Genomic DNA, 17,508 nt, shown 5'->3' with positions numbered 1-17,508 from the left:
CTGCTGCAACAGAAAATCCCATCATTGCCTCTGAAAGGCCACAGAATACCACTGACATAAAGAGAATAGATCAATTAACCCTTCAAGCTGCTTTAACAGTACTGCCACGATTCTAACCTGAACATTCCTTGAGTGGTTCCAGTTGTTCACTCAGCAGCACTTCTACTATATTGTTGTTGTTGTTGTCATTTGAATTATTATTTGAACTGGGACAAACACTTACCTTGTGCCAATTTCTCAATATGTAAAAACAGTAGTTTATTCTTTTGATTTATTTGATTTCTATGCCACCTTTCTCCCAGAAAGGGACCCAAGGCGGCCCAGAAATAAAAATTCTAACAAACATATTACAATAAAACAATTAAAACAATTAGTTGTCCTCAGAAAACTTGTTTGCATGGGGCCATTTAACCCATTTGCCATGCCAAAAGAGAAGAAAAAATGTGAAAGAATCACTAATTGTATCCTCAATGGGTTGCGCTTCCTAGGGGAAACTTGGTAATGGTTAAGAGTACCAGCCATTACTGGTCCTCCTGAGAAGAGAAAGGCAGCCTGGGAGAGCCACCTCTGTAAGCCACTTTGAATCCCATATTGGGAGAAAGGCGAGATATAAATCCCATAAATAAATAAATAAAACCTTTACATTGTTTATTAATTTTGATTGATTAATTAATTTATAAACTAATTTATAAAGAGTTTGACAATGCTTATTGAAGCAGTAGCTTTTCTTTCCTATCAAAGTACTTATTTGTTTATCCATTCATTTACTGAGTTTTGCAAACCTCTTGAGCAGTGGTCCCTCAAGACAGAAGCAGTGGTTGTTGGTTCACTTGGACATGGGTGGGCAACTGCATGGGACCCAGGGGCCAATTTTTCCCTGGACCCCTACAAAGGCTATGACACACACACACACACACACACACACACACCAGACTCAAGTACCTCCATTTTCTTCCACAGTTACTCTCACAATAGTGACAGGAGGAGATGCTTGCTGTTGTCATTTTGAGAGGTACGCTGGAGAAAAACTTCCTCTGCAGATCTTCTCAAAATGATGACAATTTATTTATTTATTTTATTTTATTTTTATCCCGCCTTTCTCCCAAAATGGGACCCAAGGCGGCGAACATATATAAACACAAGTTAAAATTGTACAATTAAAATCATAAAAATATAAAAATTACAAATATATATATATTTTAAAACATACAGAGTTAAAATTAAAAAGTCCAAGTCCAACCCTCTCATTTCCCAATTAAACCAAGCCTGCCAGATCTCAAAAGGCCTGTTTAAACAAAAATGTCTTTGCCTGCCTATGAAAGGCCAGCAGTGAGGGGGCCAGCCTAGTCTCCCGTGGAAGGGAGTTCCACAGGGAAGGAGCAGCCACTGAGAAGGCTCTCTCTTGGGTCCTCACCAAGCGAGCCTGGGATGGTGGTGGGACCGAGAGAAAGCCTTCTCCTGAAGATCTTAGGGCTCTAGGTGGTTCATATGGAAGAGATGCGGTCTTTCAAATAGTCTGGACCTAAGCTGTGTAGGGCTTTATAGGTCATAACCAGCACTTTGAATTGTGCTCGGAAACGGACAAGAAGCGAAGACATATTTCTTCCTGTCACAACTGGCTCCAGAAGTTAAAAGAGATATTTGAGGTGGTACAGGGTTCTGGGGTGCTTGTGGGGTGGTGGTGAACAATTTTTTTTGCAAGTTTTCATGTGTTTGAGAGAGTTTCTGTGTGATTCTAAGAGAGGGAATTCCTGAAAACCAATGCAATTAGGAAGTTGGGGGCATCAGGGCTTACAAAAGTGGGGCTCAAGGAGTGCGTGTGGTCCAAGAACTCCACTTTGCCTACCACCGCTTTAATAGTTTTTGCATCACACCAGGAAAGAGAATCCACTCAGCATTCTACGTTGGAATACTTTAATCTTGTTGCAGGAAGTATATGAATTGCACATAATTGGGCAAAACAGGAATTTGTTTCATAGGAGTAAGTTGCATGCCGATGGGACTAGAATATTTCCTTCACAGAGCAATAGACATTCTTGAAAAGTGTCCTGATATAAAAACAATATTATTCATGTCCCTTTCCTTTTCTGTTTTTTCCCCTAGACTCTTAGTATTTTGTGATAGATGTAAGCCTTCTCTTCCCCCCCCCCCCCGCATGACAAGAGGCTTTTCCCAAAAGCCCATGTACCAAACCAGAAAAGCAAAATACAATGAAATGTTCTGGTGGGGGGGGGGACAACTTGGCTCTCTTCATTTTAACAACTGGTAACTTTCACAGTTTTTAACATCTGTATTCAAGAAACACATTAATAACAGGACAAAATTGTTTTTAAATATATTAAACAAATGTGAGAGGGAAAATCCTTTTTTAAAAAAAATTTCTGACTATTCTCAAGAATGGTTTCTAAAAGTTTATTCTTGAGAATTTGACAAGACATACTGCCAGTGATAGCGATGATGATGATGATGATGATGATGATGATGACGACGACGTCCAAAACCAGAACAACAGCAGCATTCAACATGTTGGATATTGCACAGTAATTCACTTTCAAAAAGAATAAACTTTGCCTTGTAACTTAAAAGTGGGAAAAGGCAGGACACTTCTGTCTCAATAAAGGAGAGTAGTCCAAGATAAGAACTCAAGAAAGAGGTGATTTTAATACACACACACACACACACACACACATTTTTGTGCCTGCTGGTACCATCACTTCCTGAGTACAACTACTAAATCTTCATTGGTTTCAGCCATTTCAAATGTGGAGTTGTTTTCATTTTATTCTGTTGACTTTTTAATGGCTGTATCCTGCCATTTGAAAAAGTAACAAATCCCTTCCCCACAAAAAGAAGGAGCAGCAGCAGCAGCTACTGCTGCTGCCATTTCCTCTGTGGATTTGTAGTCCAAGGCACAGTGACTTCAAAAGCCCATCCAGCAAATGCCATATTGTGCCGACAAAATTGGAATCCACAGAAGAAGTGCTTTGGCAGAAACTGGAGTTTAAGATCTTAATGGTTCTGTAGGGTTTTGCTTTGACTTGATTTAAATTATCTGAAATAGCAGGGGACAGAAATCTATAAAGGATTTCTCCCCCTCCCTTTCCATTGCATTTTCTTTCCTTTTCTTTCATGTATGGTCACTGAAGCTAATACATTCCACACAGCTTGATTATTAGTCCTTAATTGCACTGGTAGAAGCACTTGTCTAGAAGCTACAGTATTTTCCTCCTGTGTTCTGCTCCACAGAGGCAGGTTGAATTACTGTCCATGCTGTAACTGGAGGTGGGCAAATATCTGGTCTTCTCCTGCCCCAAATCATTGGCTCAAAATGAGTAGACTGGAGCTACAGTATATCCACCCACCTAAAAATGAATAGAGATTATGGCTTCCAGCTGGCAGTAATACAGTCGGCCCTTCTTATACATGGATTTTTTTATATGGATTCAAGCATCCATGGTTTGAAAATGTTAAAAAAAAGTATACATTTCAAATATCAAACCTTGATTTTCCATTTTTTATAAGGGATACCATTTTGGTATGTCATTATATTTAATGGGACTTGAGCATCCATGGATTTTGTTATCCATGGGGGATCTTGGAACCAAACCCCAGTGTATAACAATAGTCCACTCCATGGGATTTAGTGATGGCTGCCAACTTGGCTAGCTTTAAAGGGGACTAGATAAATTCATGCCAGATGGAATCATCAGTGGCTACTGTTTGGGATGGCTATATATCTCCTCCAATATCCGAGACAATGTGTGCCTCTGTATGTCCATTGCTTTGGGAGATATAAGAGGGAAGGTATACTTGCACTTAGGTCTTGCTGGTTAGCTTCCCATAGGCATCTGCTTGGCCACACTTTGTGAACATGATGCTCAGTTATATGGGCTTTTGGGCTAATCCAGCATTGGTCTTCTTAGCTGAATTTGTGTTAAATGAGACCTCACTTTACCAGCCTCACATAAACTGCCAAGTTTCTCCCTCCCCCACATCAATTACCCATGAACTTCTTTCCTTTATGCTCCCACTCTCGAGCCTCCTGCACTTCATTCTCACCTACTCTTGAGATTCCAACTATATGCCAATGGTGGGCATTCTGCAGTCCCCATGTGCTTCCCTGATTATTTTCACACACCAGGAGCCGACTTCCACCACACACACACACACACAGAGAGAGAGAGAGAAAGAGAGAGAGAGAGAGAGAGAGAGAGATGATTCAGGTTCCTAAAGTCTCCAGAAAGTGCATCTTAATATCAAAACAAGGTGCGAGAGCCTTGGCTAACTTGTTCGAATGAAAACTTAGGATTTGAAACTGTAAGAGACCTTCTAATTTCAGGAGGTGAGGTAGTGCATCCCTCAACAGGTCCCCAGGGTGGAAAATTAGTTACTGGAAGATCTGAGATCTTACTTAGCTCAGATTGAAACTCAGGTTGAAGGAGAGTGTTTTCGTATTGTTTGTTCCATATTTGAGGCAAGTGCTAAGAATTACCAAGTTCAAAGTCAAAGAATTATGAAGCTAGTGACATGTCTAGGCCTATACTCCAAGGAGCTCACAATAAAGTCTACATCTGCATAGCAATGAACTGTATGAGCCTTATGTTATCAAATTTATGGGACAGAGACTTACTGATACTTGGGCATCTATACAAGCACACGAAGAAGTAAATTGTCTCAGAGTCTGCACTTGGGGCTTAATCATGCTCTGGCCTGACCACATGAACCAGGCTGATTCCAGTTTGATGCTGTGCCATTGGCAAACAGGCCATGTGGCCTGACATCACAGCCCACTAGCCTATCGCTCTCAGTGCCGCCACCACTGTCACAGTTTCCTCATATGCAGAAGCTCCCTGCAAGATCCTGCCTGGTGCACCACTGCTTCTGCTGAGGTCAGAACAGGATGTCCCACCATGTGATCTATGGCCAGTCACTCTACTCCTTTCTTATGGATTGCACAGGTGCCCCATTCTGATGTCAGAAGTGTTGGCACACTGGACAGACAGTCACAGAGAATTGCTCGGCTGGTGACAAAGTGGTGGAAGCAGCTCTGAAAGGATCAATCCCTTTCTTGTGCTTTTTAGTGCAAGGTGAGTTTTGCCACAGTTCTTGGCATGTGGACAACTGGATTGGCAAAATCAGGCCAAATCCAGCTGTCCACACAGCTAAAACCTCCCAGAGGTATCTCATTGGCCATGTGGTGAAAAGGAGGCTAGACAGGATAGGTTTTTAGTCTAACACATCAGAATCCTTCTTATGTTTGTTCTTATGAGCTGTCTAATTTTTTTTCAGTGGAAGTAACTACAGAATTAGCTTCTGTTCCACAACATCCAAAACCAGTAGCATGAGGCTGCTTACTTTGCCTAATGGTGGCTTCAAACCTGAAATGGTCTATTCTAGGCTACACTTCATTTTCCCAGTCCCCTGATTCTGTGTGTCCTCATTGTCTGCCTTTCTGCCAATCCCATTGGTTTCCTAGGACTGATTAAGACATTCATTGCCCCCACTGATATTGTTTCCAGCCTGTCTGATTTGTCTCCCCACAAAGCATTCTAAATAATATGCAGAACTGGAGTTGTGAAGGGGCTAGGCAATTTGGGCTTACTGGAAGTCAGGAAAGGGCAACTGTTGAAATGCAAATCTTTTCATAATAACCCAACCTAGCTTCCAGGCTGTTTGCTGATCTGGCTGTCATGAAAACCTATTTGATTAAAGAAAGAATGTGCCACGGGTGTGAATTCAATGTTGGAATTTGCATAGAGATACACACACTTTCACCCAAATGAGCCAAGATATGCCAGGGCAGTTTTCTATCATGATATATACACTATTTGCCTCAAGGTCAATAGCGGTAATAGAATAGAGAGTGTCTGACATCTTGTTCAGCATATTATGAAACCCTTTCATTTTCATGGATATACAACTATCAGAGCAGAGAAATGCATACGTAATAGCATGTTGTTTTGGAAATAATTCTATCCATGTACAGATATGTAGAAATTATAGCATAATGCAACTGTAGTCTACATATCTTCTGAGAAGTTTAGGGAACTAATTAAACCCAGCTGTTTTGAGAATAGTTCATCTGAGAACAAAACAGATTACCTCTTCCCACTGCAGTGCCTCCTCTTTTTCTGCATACAGTTGAAAAATATTCTATTGCAACACCCCTAAAAAGTACTCCTATATCATTTTTGATAAATATAGATTGGTCTGTTCTTTGATAAATGCCTTTCAAAAGAGCTCTGTGATGTTTGTGGAATATCTAATCTCTGCAATGGTGTTGTGTTCCTTTTCAGTCTCAATGTCTCGACTCAGGCTTGCATCCTTCCGAGGTAGCTAAAATGAGTACCCAGACTGTTGGGGGCAAATTAGCTTACTTGCTGTTCACCGCTATGATCTTTGGAATAGCGGTATATAAATAAATAAAAAAACAAATGTGCATGCATCTGTGCATGCACATGCATGTACACACTCATCATTTGTATGAAAATTTGAAAAATGTGTTGCTTGGTTATTAGACTAAGGGTGACTTTCACCCCCAGGCTGGCACAAAGCACTGGTCTGTACTGGGCCTTAGTTGAAAAAATTGACCCAAAAACCCCTGAGCTGACTTATCCATGGGATAATGAAAATACTGTACTTTGCTTCCGGTGGTATGGCCGATCGCGTTGGTCGCCTGTAAGGGAGGCTCTCTCTTGAGGCAACAGCCGCCGGTGACCAGGCTCCGTAAGTAAGAGCAAACGGAGCAGAAATATCCCTCTTGATAAGGGGATTCAGAGGCCCCCACATAGCATCCTCCAAGGACCCCCAAGAGCCCGCTTCAAGGCAATATTGGAAGAAGAGGAAAACGGAACGAGCTGGTGTGAAGCGGAGCGGAGCAGGGAGGCTTGGAGAAGCGCGGGTGTGCTTGAAGCCGGCGGTAGCCCTTGCGGTAGGAGCGAAGCTACCACTTCAATTTCAAGCTGCGAATAGAGAGGACTAAGGGAAAACGCAATCCTCTGAGAGGGAGATCTCTACTTTACACCCCATTGCGGCTTGAAAATTTGCATTCCCTCAGTGTGTGTGCATGTATAACAAGAAAGCCCTAGTTCCTGATGCTTGGGTGAAAGAAGAATAGCTGCAAATCTTCAGGAAGGGGCTTGGAAAGGAGCATCGAGTGGTGTTTTGTTTTTTTTTTTTCTTTTTTCTTGTTTTTTTTTTTTCTTTTCCCCTCCTCATTTTTTCTTTTTTCTTTAACTCTGAATGCTGGACTTAATTATAAAGGTGAAAGAGAGTCAATTTAAAGGCACCAGTATAATGGCAAATTATTGAAGACACAAGGGGAAAATGAAGGACTGACTCTTAATTTTTAAAATTTGATATCAGATCCACCCGGTTCCTATTGGAAATTAGCTGTTTCCTCTCCCACCTTTATACTTTTTATTTGTGTGTTGCTGGAAACTTAAAGTTAACAAGAACCCCAAAGAAGGAATTAAAAAATAAAGAGAAGACACAGTGCTCTGATACATAATATCTGAAGACAAGTATTACTGCTTTCTTTTAAGACAACTGACAACAATTGTAACATCCTGTGACTGTAACAACTTACAATTCGTATTGGGACTATATAATTATTTAAGTTAATTGTAACTATTTGTGTATTGGGACCTGACAAGAGCTGTAAGATTTGCAACCTAGGCAATGGAAATTGTTTTTGATTGTATAAATTCAGACAGGCTGTGAGGAGTGTAAGAAAATGTGGGGAACTGATTAAGTGATTTTATTTCTTTTCTCCTGACTATTCTTTGGTTAGAAGACACTTAGACTTGTGTAAATTCTGGATCAGTGCCAAGATTAGACTGAGTGGCTCTTGTCCTTGAGGTTATCTATTATTGGGAACAGCTGGTTGTGTTTGAGAAGGGCTTATTTAATAAGGGGAAAGGCTAGATAGTTAAAATAAACTATATTGAACTGCATTGAAGAAAAAAGGGGGAAAAGAAGGGAATCAGAGCCATCTGCTGGAAAGAGAGAAAAGGAGTGTAACCTTTATAGAGTCTAAAGTTGTGAAAGTATACAGAGGTTTGAAATAATTACTGGAAGGAAGGATCTATTGGAAATATTGAAGCTAGATAGTTAATTGGGGTTCTGAGCAAATAGAATAAATAGAATAAAATAAGAATAAAAAAAAAAAAAGGGGATACAAAATTGACTGATCCAATTATATTTAGAGAAGTATAGTTGGAAGGGTTTTTATTGCATGTTTGAGTGTTTGCCCTTGGAAATTTTACTAGCTTGGTCAGATCCTGTGGTAAATATGTCAGCAAGCAAGAAAATGACATCCTGCCCCATGTTGCAACCTCAGAGAAAGACATCGGCTGATACAATTATCAAACCCAACGAACACAGCGAATTGATGATGCTGGATGAGATAAGGAAAATGAAAGAGGAATTAAAAGAGGACAATGCAAAATTGAGACAGGAATTAAAATTGGAAATAAGGACTGAGATCCAGAAAGAAATGGGAGAAATAAAAGGTTCATTGGAGAAAATAGACAAAGATTTGGAAAAGATTAATAAAAAAGTTCAAGATTTGGAAAGTAATGTGAACTTATTGGAAAATAATGTTATCCAATCAGAAACAAGAATTACTAAATTAGAAGAAGACAGAAAGACAGATAAACAAACAATAATAAGACTGGAGACCAAATTAAGACAGAATTGTATTAAATTGAGGGGTGTGCCTGAACAGGAGAACGAAAATTTATATAAATTCCTGATTCCAATTTTAGCGGACTTTGTGGAGGAACCACCAGAACAATTTCCATGGGAAATCGATACTTTATATCGAATTAATTCAAAAATAGCAAAACAAAGGAGCTTGCCAAGGGATATTGTGATTTACTGTGTCCGGAAACAAACTAAAGATCTTATTATACAACAAAGCTTCAAAAAGGAATTAATTGTGGAAGGACGAACTGTACAAATATTTAAAGACATCCCTACGGCTGTGTTAAAATCGAGAAAGGAGTACAATTTTTTGTCAGACCAATTGAAAATTTATGGAATTCCGTTCAGGTGGGATGAGGCAGAAGGACTGACATTAACATGGAAACAAAAAAGATTTAGAATTGATTCGGTGGAGAAAGCAGCCGATTTTTGGAAAAGAAACAGAAAGGAGATTGAGAAAATAAGAGATCAAGGACAAGCAGGAGAACGGTTTGGGGTGAGAACAAGAGGAATGAATGCAAAAGACCAAGAAAGAGAATCAAAGAAAAAGGAGGAGGAGATAAGATCTGGGACCAGAGACAATATAGATGGAGAATAAGAAGAGAGGATAAAGTGGTCTAACTTTATTTTTTGTGGTGATAGTCTATATGTTCTGTATTGAGGGTATTAGTTTTAGTTAAAATCCTTGGATTTGCTTCCTTATATAATCAAGTACTTAATAAATAAAGATTGATATACAAAATAGTTAGTATGAAGATAATAAGTTGGAATGTGAACGGGTTGAACTCACCCCATAAGAGAAGGGCTGTGTATCATTTTTTAGGAAAACAGAAATGTGAAATAGTATGTTTACAAGAAACACATATCAAACAAGGTGAAGAAAAATATATTGAGAACAAGAAATTAGGTAACAAATTCTGTTCATCAAATAAGAAAAGGAAAAAGGGAGTAGTAATTTATGTAAATGGGAATTTGGAGGCTAAGGAAATATATAATGACAACAAAGGATACATTTTGGGGGTGGAGGTGATTTTACAGGGAAATAAAATCTTACTACTGGGTATTTATACACCACAAGAGAAAAAAGCAAAGTTTTTTGAGGATATACAAGACGTTTTATTGGAAAATAAATATGATGATGTAATAGTTTTAGGTGACTATAATGGAGTAATTGACCCGGAACGGGATAGGAAATCTAATAAGATTTTGAAAGATAAACAGGGGAAATTACCAAAATCATTTTTTAATTTGGTGGGAAACTTAGGTTTGGTAGATGCGTGGAGACATCTGTACAACAACGCAAGGGAATATACCCACTTTTCAGCCAGACATAATTCTTTAGCAAGAATTGATTTAATTTTAATTACCAAGACACTGGCAAAGTTTGTAAAAGAAATGGAAATTATGCCGAGAATGATATCTGATCATAACCCCCAAATATTGATATTGAAAGGTATAACAAAGAGGAAGGTAGGATATAACTGGAGATTAAATATAAACACACTGAGAAATGAGCAAATAAGAAAGGTGATAAAGGAAACGATAGTAAACTACTTTAAGGAAAATTTAGATAAAGGTACAAATTTGGATATAGTATGGGATGCGGCAAAAGCTGTAATTAGGGGAAGTCTGATTCAACAGAATACAATTTTAAAGAAAGAAAGAAAAAAGAGAATGGAGCATTTAAATAGAAATCTTAAGGAGAAAGAATTATTATTGAATAGGAATCCTAAGGATCAAAAAGTTCTAAATGAGTACAAAATTTTGAAAAATCAAATGTTGATGGAAACAACAGATGAGACAGGATATGAGTTGAAAAAGGCTAATCAATACCACTTTGAAAATGCAAATAAACCAGGGAAATGGTTAGCGATAAGATTGAAGAAAAGGAGACATGAGAAAGTAATAACAAAAATTAGGAAGAACAAGGATTTGCTAATCAAACAAGAAGAAATAATGGAACATTTCAGAGAATTTTATGGAAACCTTTATGGGAAAAAACAAATCCACAAACTTAATTTGAAAGACTTTTTGAAGGGAAAAGATATTTTTAAATTGAATGAAATACAAAAAGTAAGCTTGGAAGCAGAAATATCACAAGAAGAGGTGGAAAAAGCAATTGAAACAAATAAGAATGGCAAGGCACCAGGCCCCGATGGGTTCCCGATAGAATTTTATAAAATATTTAAAGATGAATTGAAAAAACCTATGAGTTTAGTGATGAATGAGGTCTTAACAGGGAAATTACCAGAAACGTGGAGGGAGTCAGAAATAATATTACTACCGAAAGAAGGAAAGGATGTACTAGAAGCGGCAAATTATAGACCGATTTCGTTATTAAATCTGGATTATAAAATATTTGCTACAATTATGGCACAAAGACTTAGAAATTGTTTAAAAAATTTAATAGACGAAGATCAGTGTGGATTCTTACCAAAAAGATACATGAAAAATAACATAAGGTATATACTGAACTTATTAGAGTATTACGAAAAACATTGTGATAAAAAATTAGGACTGGTATTTGTGGACATGGAAAAGGCGTTTGATTCGGTGGATTGGGCAGCCCTGATAGAAATTATAGATAATATTAATGTGGGACCAAATTATAAGAATTGGATTTCAAAAATATATACAAGTCAAAAAGCAAAAATTAGGATGAATGGGGATCTATCAGAACCAGTTACTATTGAAAGAGGTACAAGACAAGGGTGTCCTTTGTCTCCCCTTCTTTTCTTATTAATAATGGAGACTTTAATAATTAGAATTAAGAATTCAAAAGAGATTCAGGGTGTGAAAATAAAACAATTTCATTATAAAATTCGTGCATTTGCTGATGACATTGTGATAAATTTGGAAGATCCACTAAATAATATAGAAGAACTAATGGAAACAATTGAAGAATTTGGAGAATTTACGGGATGTAAAATTAATAAGCATAAATCGGCAATTGTAACAAAGAATTTGAAGTTGGAAGAAGAAATAAGATTACAAGAAAAGGCAAAGATCAAGATAAATAAAAAAGTAAAATATTTGGGAATCTGGATATCAAAGAAAACAAATGAACTATTTGAAAATAATTATGTAAAATTATGGACAGAAATAAAAAAAGATTTAATGAAATGGGGGAAATTACAATTATCCTTACTAGGAAGGATAGCAGCAATAAAAATGAGCGTATTACCAAAGATACTCTTTTTATTCCAAATGATTCCTATCATACAATCAAAGAAACCGTTCAAAAATTGGGATAAGGATATTGTGAAATTTATTTGGCAAGGGAAGAGACCAAGGATAAAGTTAAAATTGTTACAGGACGCCCAGGAAAGAGGGGGACTGGCTGTTCCAAACTTACAACTATATGCAGAGGCATGTAGTTTAGTATGGTTAAAAGAATGGATAAACTTGGAAGATAGAAGAATGTTAGAATTGGAGGGTGAGGGTCTAAGTTACGGATTTCACGCATACTTGGCATATGATAAGGAAAAAGTTAACCAAATAATAAATAACCATTGTATTAGGAAAAATTTATTGAGGGTGTGGAATAAATATAAGAATAGAATTATTCATAAAATTCCTATGTGGCTCTCACCACATGAGGCTATTTATAGAAAAGAAATGATTCGATGGAAAAGTGGTTTAAATATGATGAATTGCTAAAGAAAGATAAAGGTAAGTTAATAATAAAATCACAGGAAGAATTAGAACAAATAGGCTTCGATTTGGGATGGTATGCTTATAGAAGAATTTACGAGAGGACCTTAAAAGATCTAAAGGTGTACGGAGAGGTAGAGGAAAAAACAGAATTAGAGAGATTATTAACCAAGGACCAAGACAAACTAATTGGAAAATTATACAAAAAGTTGTTAGAGTGGGAAATGGAAGGTGAAGTGGTAAAGGATACTATGATCAAATGGGCTAACTTTATTGGACACAACATACAACTAGAACAATGGGAGCATGTGTGGACAAAAAGTTTGAAGTATAGTGCAGCACAAAACATTAAAGAAAATTGGTATAAAATGTTCTACCGATGGTATTTAACTCCAGAAAGACTAGCCAAAATCTATAAAAATAGAAGTAACAAATGTTGGAAATGTGGCGAAACAGAAGGTACATTTATACACTGCTGGTGGAATTGCAAAGCTATAAAAAAATATTGGAAGCAAATCAGAGACTTAATGGAAGATATATTACAAACAAAGTTAGATTTAAAACCTGAAAGCTTCCTATTAGGAATATTTGACATTAAAAATGAAAGGAAATATGGGAAACAATTATTTTATATGACAACAATAGCGAGAACTTTAATTGCACAAAATTGGAAAACAAAAACTATTCCAGAGATAGATCAATGGATTTCAAAGCTTATGGAAATAATAGTATTGGATAAAATGACACAAACAATAAGAGACGAAAAAATGGGGAATATAACAAAAAGAGTTAATAATGAATGGACACTGGTCTTTGAGTATATGAGGAAGCAATATGGTGAAATGTTTGCAGATACTAAGTGAGTTAATAGAATATGAGAAACAATGTCGGGCTGATTTGTGTTATAAAGACAAATGTGATTGTATGTATGCTGAATAAAGCATAGTATTCGTGATGGAGGAATTGACATAAGTACAACAAATAAGGTATAGTATTGATAGTTAAGTAACAGAATAAGAGATTCACAGAGAAACAAGATTATTTAAGGAGGAAGGAAGTCAAAGGAATGAGTGTAGGTAAGAAGTAAGTTTGTGGGTAAGGGGGGTGGGATGTTAATATATGGAGAGAGTGAATATATGTATAGGGGGTGGGAATGGGTATGTTTGGTGTTCTATTTGTGTGTATGTGTATATGTATTGTATTGTTTATTGCTATAATAAAAATTAAAAATTTAAAAAAAAAAAAAAAAAAAAAAAGAAAATACTGTACTTTAACTCTTTTTTTTAAAAAAAAGGAACCATCCACTGGTGAAAGGCAAGAGTGTAATCTGTATTGGAAGCACTGACCCTGCTCTACTGTCTCATCCATCCAGCCTTTAGTATGAACACAAGCAGTAATGCCTGCTGGAATTTTGTTCTTTGCATTGTTTTCCTTTGCTTCATTTTTGACATCCTTTGTTACATGATCCTAAGTTTTACCCTTGACATATCTATGGGTTATATCAAAATCCATCATTTTGGCCCCAAAATCTTGCCTCAACTTATACATGAGGTTGACTTATAGTTCAGTATATATGGTAAGTAGTCTGTTGAAGCTACAGCATATGTTTGCTTATTTGACCACATAATTTCCCTTATGAAATGATAAGATACTGACTTATGAAAATATATAACTAATCTCCTACATGCTAGATTATAGTAGCAGTTGGAAACTTCATAGCAGGGAACTTGCTGCCTTAGAAATAAATGCTAAAGAAATTTGAATCCTCCCTATGTTTCCTACGCTGCTTTAGTGCACCAGTACAGAAAGAGGAACAGGCAATATTCATTCTTTTTTTTCCATTTGATTTATACTGTGTCTTTGTCCGACAAATGGGACTCAATACATTGTACAATAAAATAATATAAATGTAATTATTCAAATAACATATTGTAGGTTTGAAATTCTGTTCATGTGATGACCAAGGATTCCTGTTCTTCTAGGTCAAATCTTGAGCAAGATCATCAAGTAGACTCAGTCCAGCTTTCAAGATGGTGGCACCTATGTCATGGAGAATTTAATGAGAAAACAAATCAAGTAAGGAAGAATTATTGCTTTCTTTGCACCAAAAGTAATGGAAATTAATCTGTTCTTTTCATTTCTTACTACAGTAATTGCGCAACCTTTTGGGGACAGCAAGTTTCATGATATGCCCTCCAGTTAATGTCCCACTGTTCTGGGAAGTGATTTATCTGTAATTTGATCTCCCTCACCCCAACCCACAGCTCCTGTGTTCTCCAAACTTTGTAAAAATGGTTGGATGAAACATATCCAACTATTAAAACCTTTACAAGTTTCATGTGAAAGCTGTTGGGTAAAATATATCCAACCATTCTAATCAGAAATGATGACAATTTAGAAAATAGATCAACATCTAAAATAAGGCAGTGTAGAAGAGGTACAAGTGTGATCCCTACCGATTTTGAGATAGAAAGATTTTAAAAAATAGCTTGTTTTACCAAAGTTTTAATTTTGATAAGAGACCTCTGCTAAGTCTGTTTATTCCATTCCTGAATGTAAGAATGAACAGTATAAAAACTTTTCTTCTTCCTGCGTAAGATTTATAGCGCTTTTGTACATTTTGTTTTGATATTTTGCACTTTGGATCTTTTTCAAAAATATACATTCAAAAATTGGCTTTAGGTTTTGTTTTGTTTACAAAAAACATTGTTTTTATGTAAAATGTGCAAAAAGTTTGTTTTATGGTGTGTGTGTGTGGGGGTATTGCTTAGTTTTTGGGTAAGACTGAGATCCTATTGGTGCACATACAATATAACTGCTCTGCACATGTAACACTATGGCTTACCTGTCCCTTGCAGCTGCCAAGCCGCATGTCGATTATAGTTGAGTCATGCCTATTGTAGTTTATGGTAGAAGATTGTCTAGGAAAGTGCAAAATGGTAATGAAAGGCAGTCTCCACTGCCTTATTGTCTCTTGATCACCATTATAGCAGGTACCCCATGGGGACTGACAGGATGGCATATAAGATGTTAGAGAATAGCCTGTGGTTCCCTGTTCTAAACAGGAAATACCACTCAAAATGTGCTTCTGTCACTAATGGGATTCAAGCCAACAGTTTTTGCACATTTTCCCCATAAAGTCCCCCAGTTTGAAAAACCTTGCTTTGGTTGACCATTTTCTCAAAAAGGTGGCTCAAAGTGTTGAAACATTCTTCTCATAGAATGTGAGAAACACTGTGGCTATTCTTTCCATTCCTATCTATTTCCAGCAGTTTTAAGCCACTGCCCCCACCCTCACTCCCTTATAGTTCATCATCTTTCAGGAACAACCTTTTTGTGTTGAGGGCATTGTCTGGCACATACTTTTCCCTAGTAGTAATGTAATTTCATTGTGGCTTTCATAAAGAATGCACTGCATTGGCTCATATCAGGCTATCATGCTCACAAGGACTTTCCCCAAGTATATTTGATGAGAATTTATTTCGACTGTCTCAGGATTTTTATGTGGTTGTGGCTAAGAGAGTGTGAAAAAGTGTAACTTGTTGCCAGGGAGACAGAAGAGAATTCAGAAGATGAATTAACTGTGTGCCATTTAAAGTGGGAACTTGGGGGAAAAGCTGAGAGGATGGACAGGATCCTCACCTTCAATTCTGCATTAATGTAAACATTTTTTCATGCTGCTGTTGCTATACTTCTGGGTGGGAGACCCTTTTTCCACATAAGGGCTTTATGTAAACATGTTTGAGAGCTACATTGATTGCTCAAGAGCTGTGTATGCACATGCATACATGTAATTGTTTTTTTTATTTATATACCGCTATTCCAAAGATCATAGTGGTGAACAGAACTAAGTAAGCTAATTAGCAAGTAAGCTAATTTGCCCCCAACAGTCTGGGTACTCATTTTAGTGACCTCAGAAGGATGCAAGCCTGAGTCAAGCTTGGGCCCTTTTGCTGGTCTTGAACTCGCAACCTTGTGGTTTTGAGTGAATGGCTGCAGTACAGGCATTTAACCACTGAGCCACCAGGGCATACTGACATAGACACACACACACACACACCCCAAATAGACGAAGCTGGGACTTGAGTGTACCACTCTGCCATTGACAGCCATCCAGCTCCAAGGAAGTGCAGGAAGGTGGAACCATCCACAGCATAAGATACCATGCTATCTTTACATTGTGTAACTAACACATTTGTTAAGTGTATGAGCCTTCTTGCATCACATTTGCAGTATGTTGAAGCACAGGAGGACATGGAAAGTCTTAACTAGTGGGTCAAACCAAATGGTTGTTTGTTAATTGAATTCCATCTCCATTTATACCCTCAGCCATTATATGAATGGCAGTTTGGCACTCATATCCACAAGATGGTTAAAGTTCCAGAATGTTTGAATGCACAGTGTTTAGGTTCTGCATGGCTCAGTCACAGGATAATTACAATTTATAGAGTGGAAAGCAGACAGTATTTGTGTAAATCAAAAACAAAATGAACTCTTTGCTTTGAAAAGAGTTTTTTTAAAAAAAAAATTATACAGTCACTCTTCCTTTTTCTCGGGGGATCTGTTCTGGACCCCTTTGTGAAAACAGAGTTTCACTTTTATTCAAGCCCCAGCGGCTTGGATATAGGCACTGGGGCACACACTGTGGACACGCGGCCCCATTCATTCTCCATCTGTTCATCCCTCACTCATAAGTGAGGGATGTGAGCCTGAAGACCGTGAGAACGGAGGGAGAAATGTATAGACATTTCAGTCATAGTAAACATACTCTACAGTGAACTTTACTGATGATTAACTTTCTAAACAATCTATTCTCCAAATTTCCCCTCCTTATATTTTAATGAGCTATGCCCAAACAAACAATAATTTCTCTGTATTTATTGTTTAACTGGCAAATCAATTTGGCTCCAACCTCACTAAGCCATTCACTATGATTTTAAAAAGAGATGATGTCCATCTGTTTTCCACTAGCTATTAGAGAAATGGCATGTTTACCTCATGTTTCTGGCATGTTTAGAAAATGAAATATGAAATGTGCTATCAATCATGGAAAATATCAGCAAACATTTGCCATATATCCTTTTATGCATTTGCCAGCATTAGTGGCACTAATGCCTGTTATTAGTAGCACCTAGCTGTTAAAAAGAC

General features: G+C 37.3%; 1 protein-coding gene across 7 annotated transcripts in view; it reads left to right on the top strand.

Moving 5' to 3' along the window:
* B3GALT1 (beta-1,3-galactosyltransferase 1) overlaps window positions 1-17,508 on the top strand; it is a 426,145-nt gene that overhangs the window by 244,888 nt on the left and 163,749 nt on the right. For all 7 annotated transcript variants that reach the window (XR_016281089.1, XR_016281090.1, XM_089523298.1 and 4 more), the window contains one exon: window positions 14,343-14,436. The gene's annotated coding sequence lies outside the window, so the exon portion shown is untranslated. The remainder of the gene's footprint in view (window positions 1-14,342; window positions 14,437-17,508) is intronic.

This window comes from Sceloporus occidentalis, unplaced genomic scaffold (genome assembly GCF_023333645.1).
Source record: "Sceloporus occidentalis isolate IW3139 unplaced genomic scaffold, rSceOcc1.0.p SCAF_4, whole genome shotgun sequence".
NCBI lineage: Eukaryota > Metazoa > Chordata > Lepidosauria > Squamata > Phrynosomatidae > Sceloporus > Sceloporus occidentalis.
The sequence above is the reverse complement of the archived record's forward strand: the minus strand, read 5'-3'. Positions and strand labels throughout refer to the sequence as shown.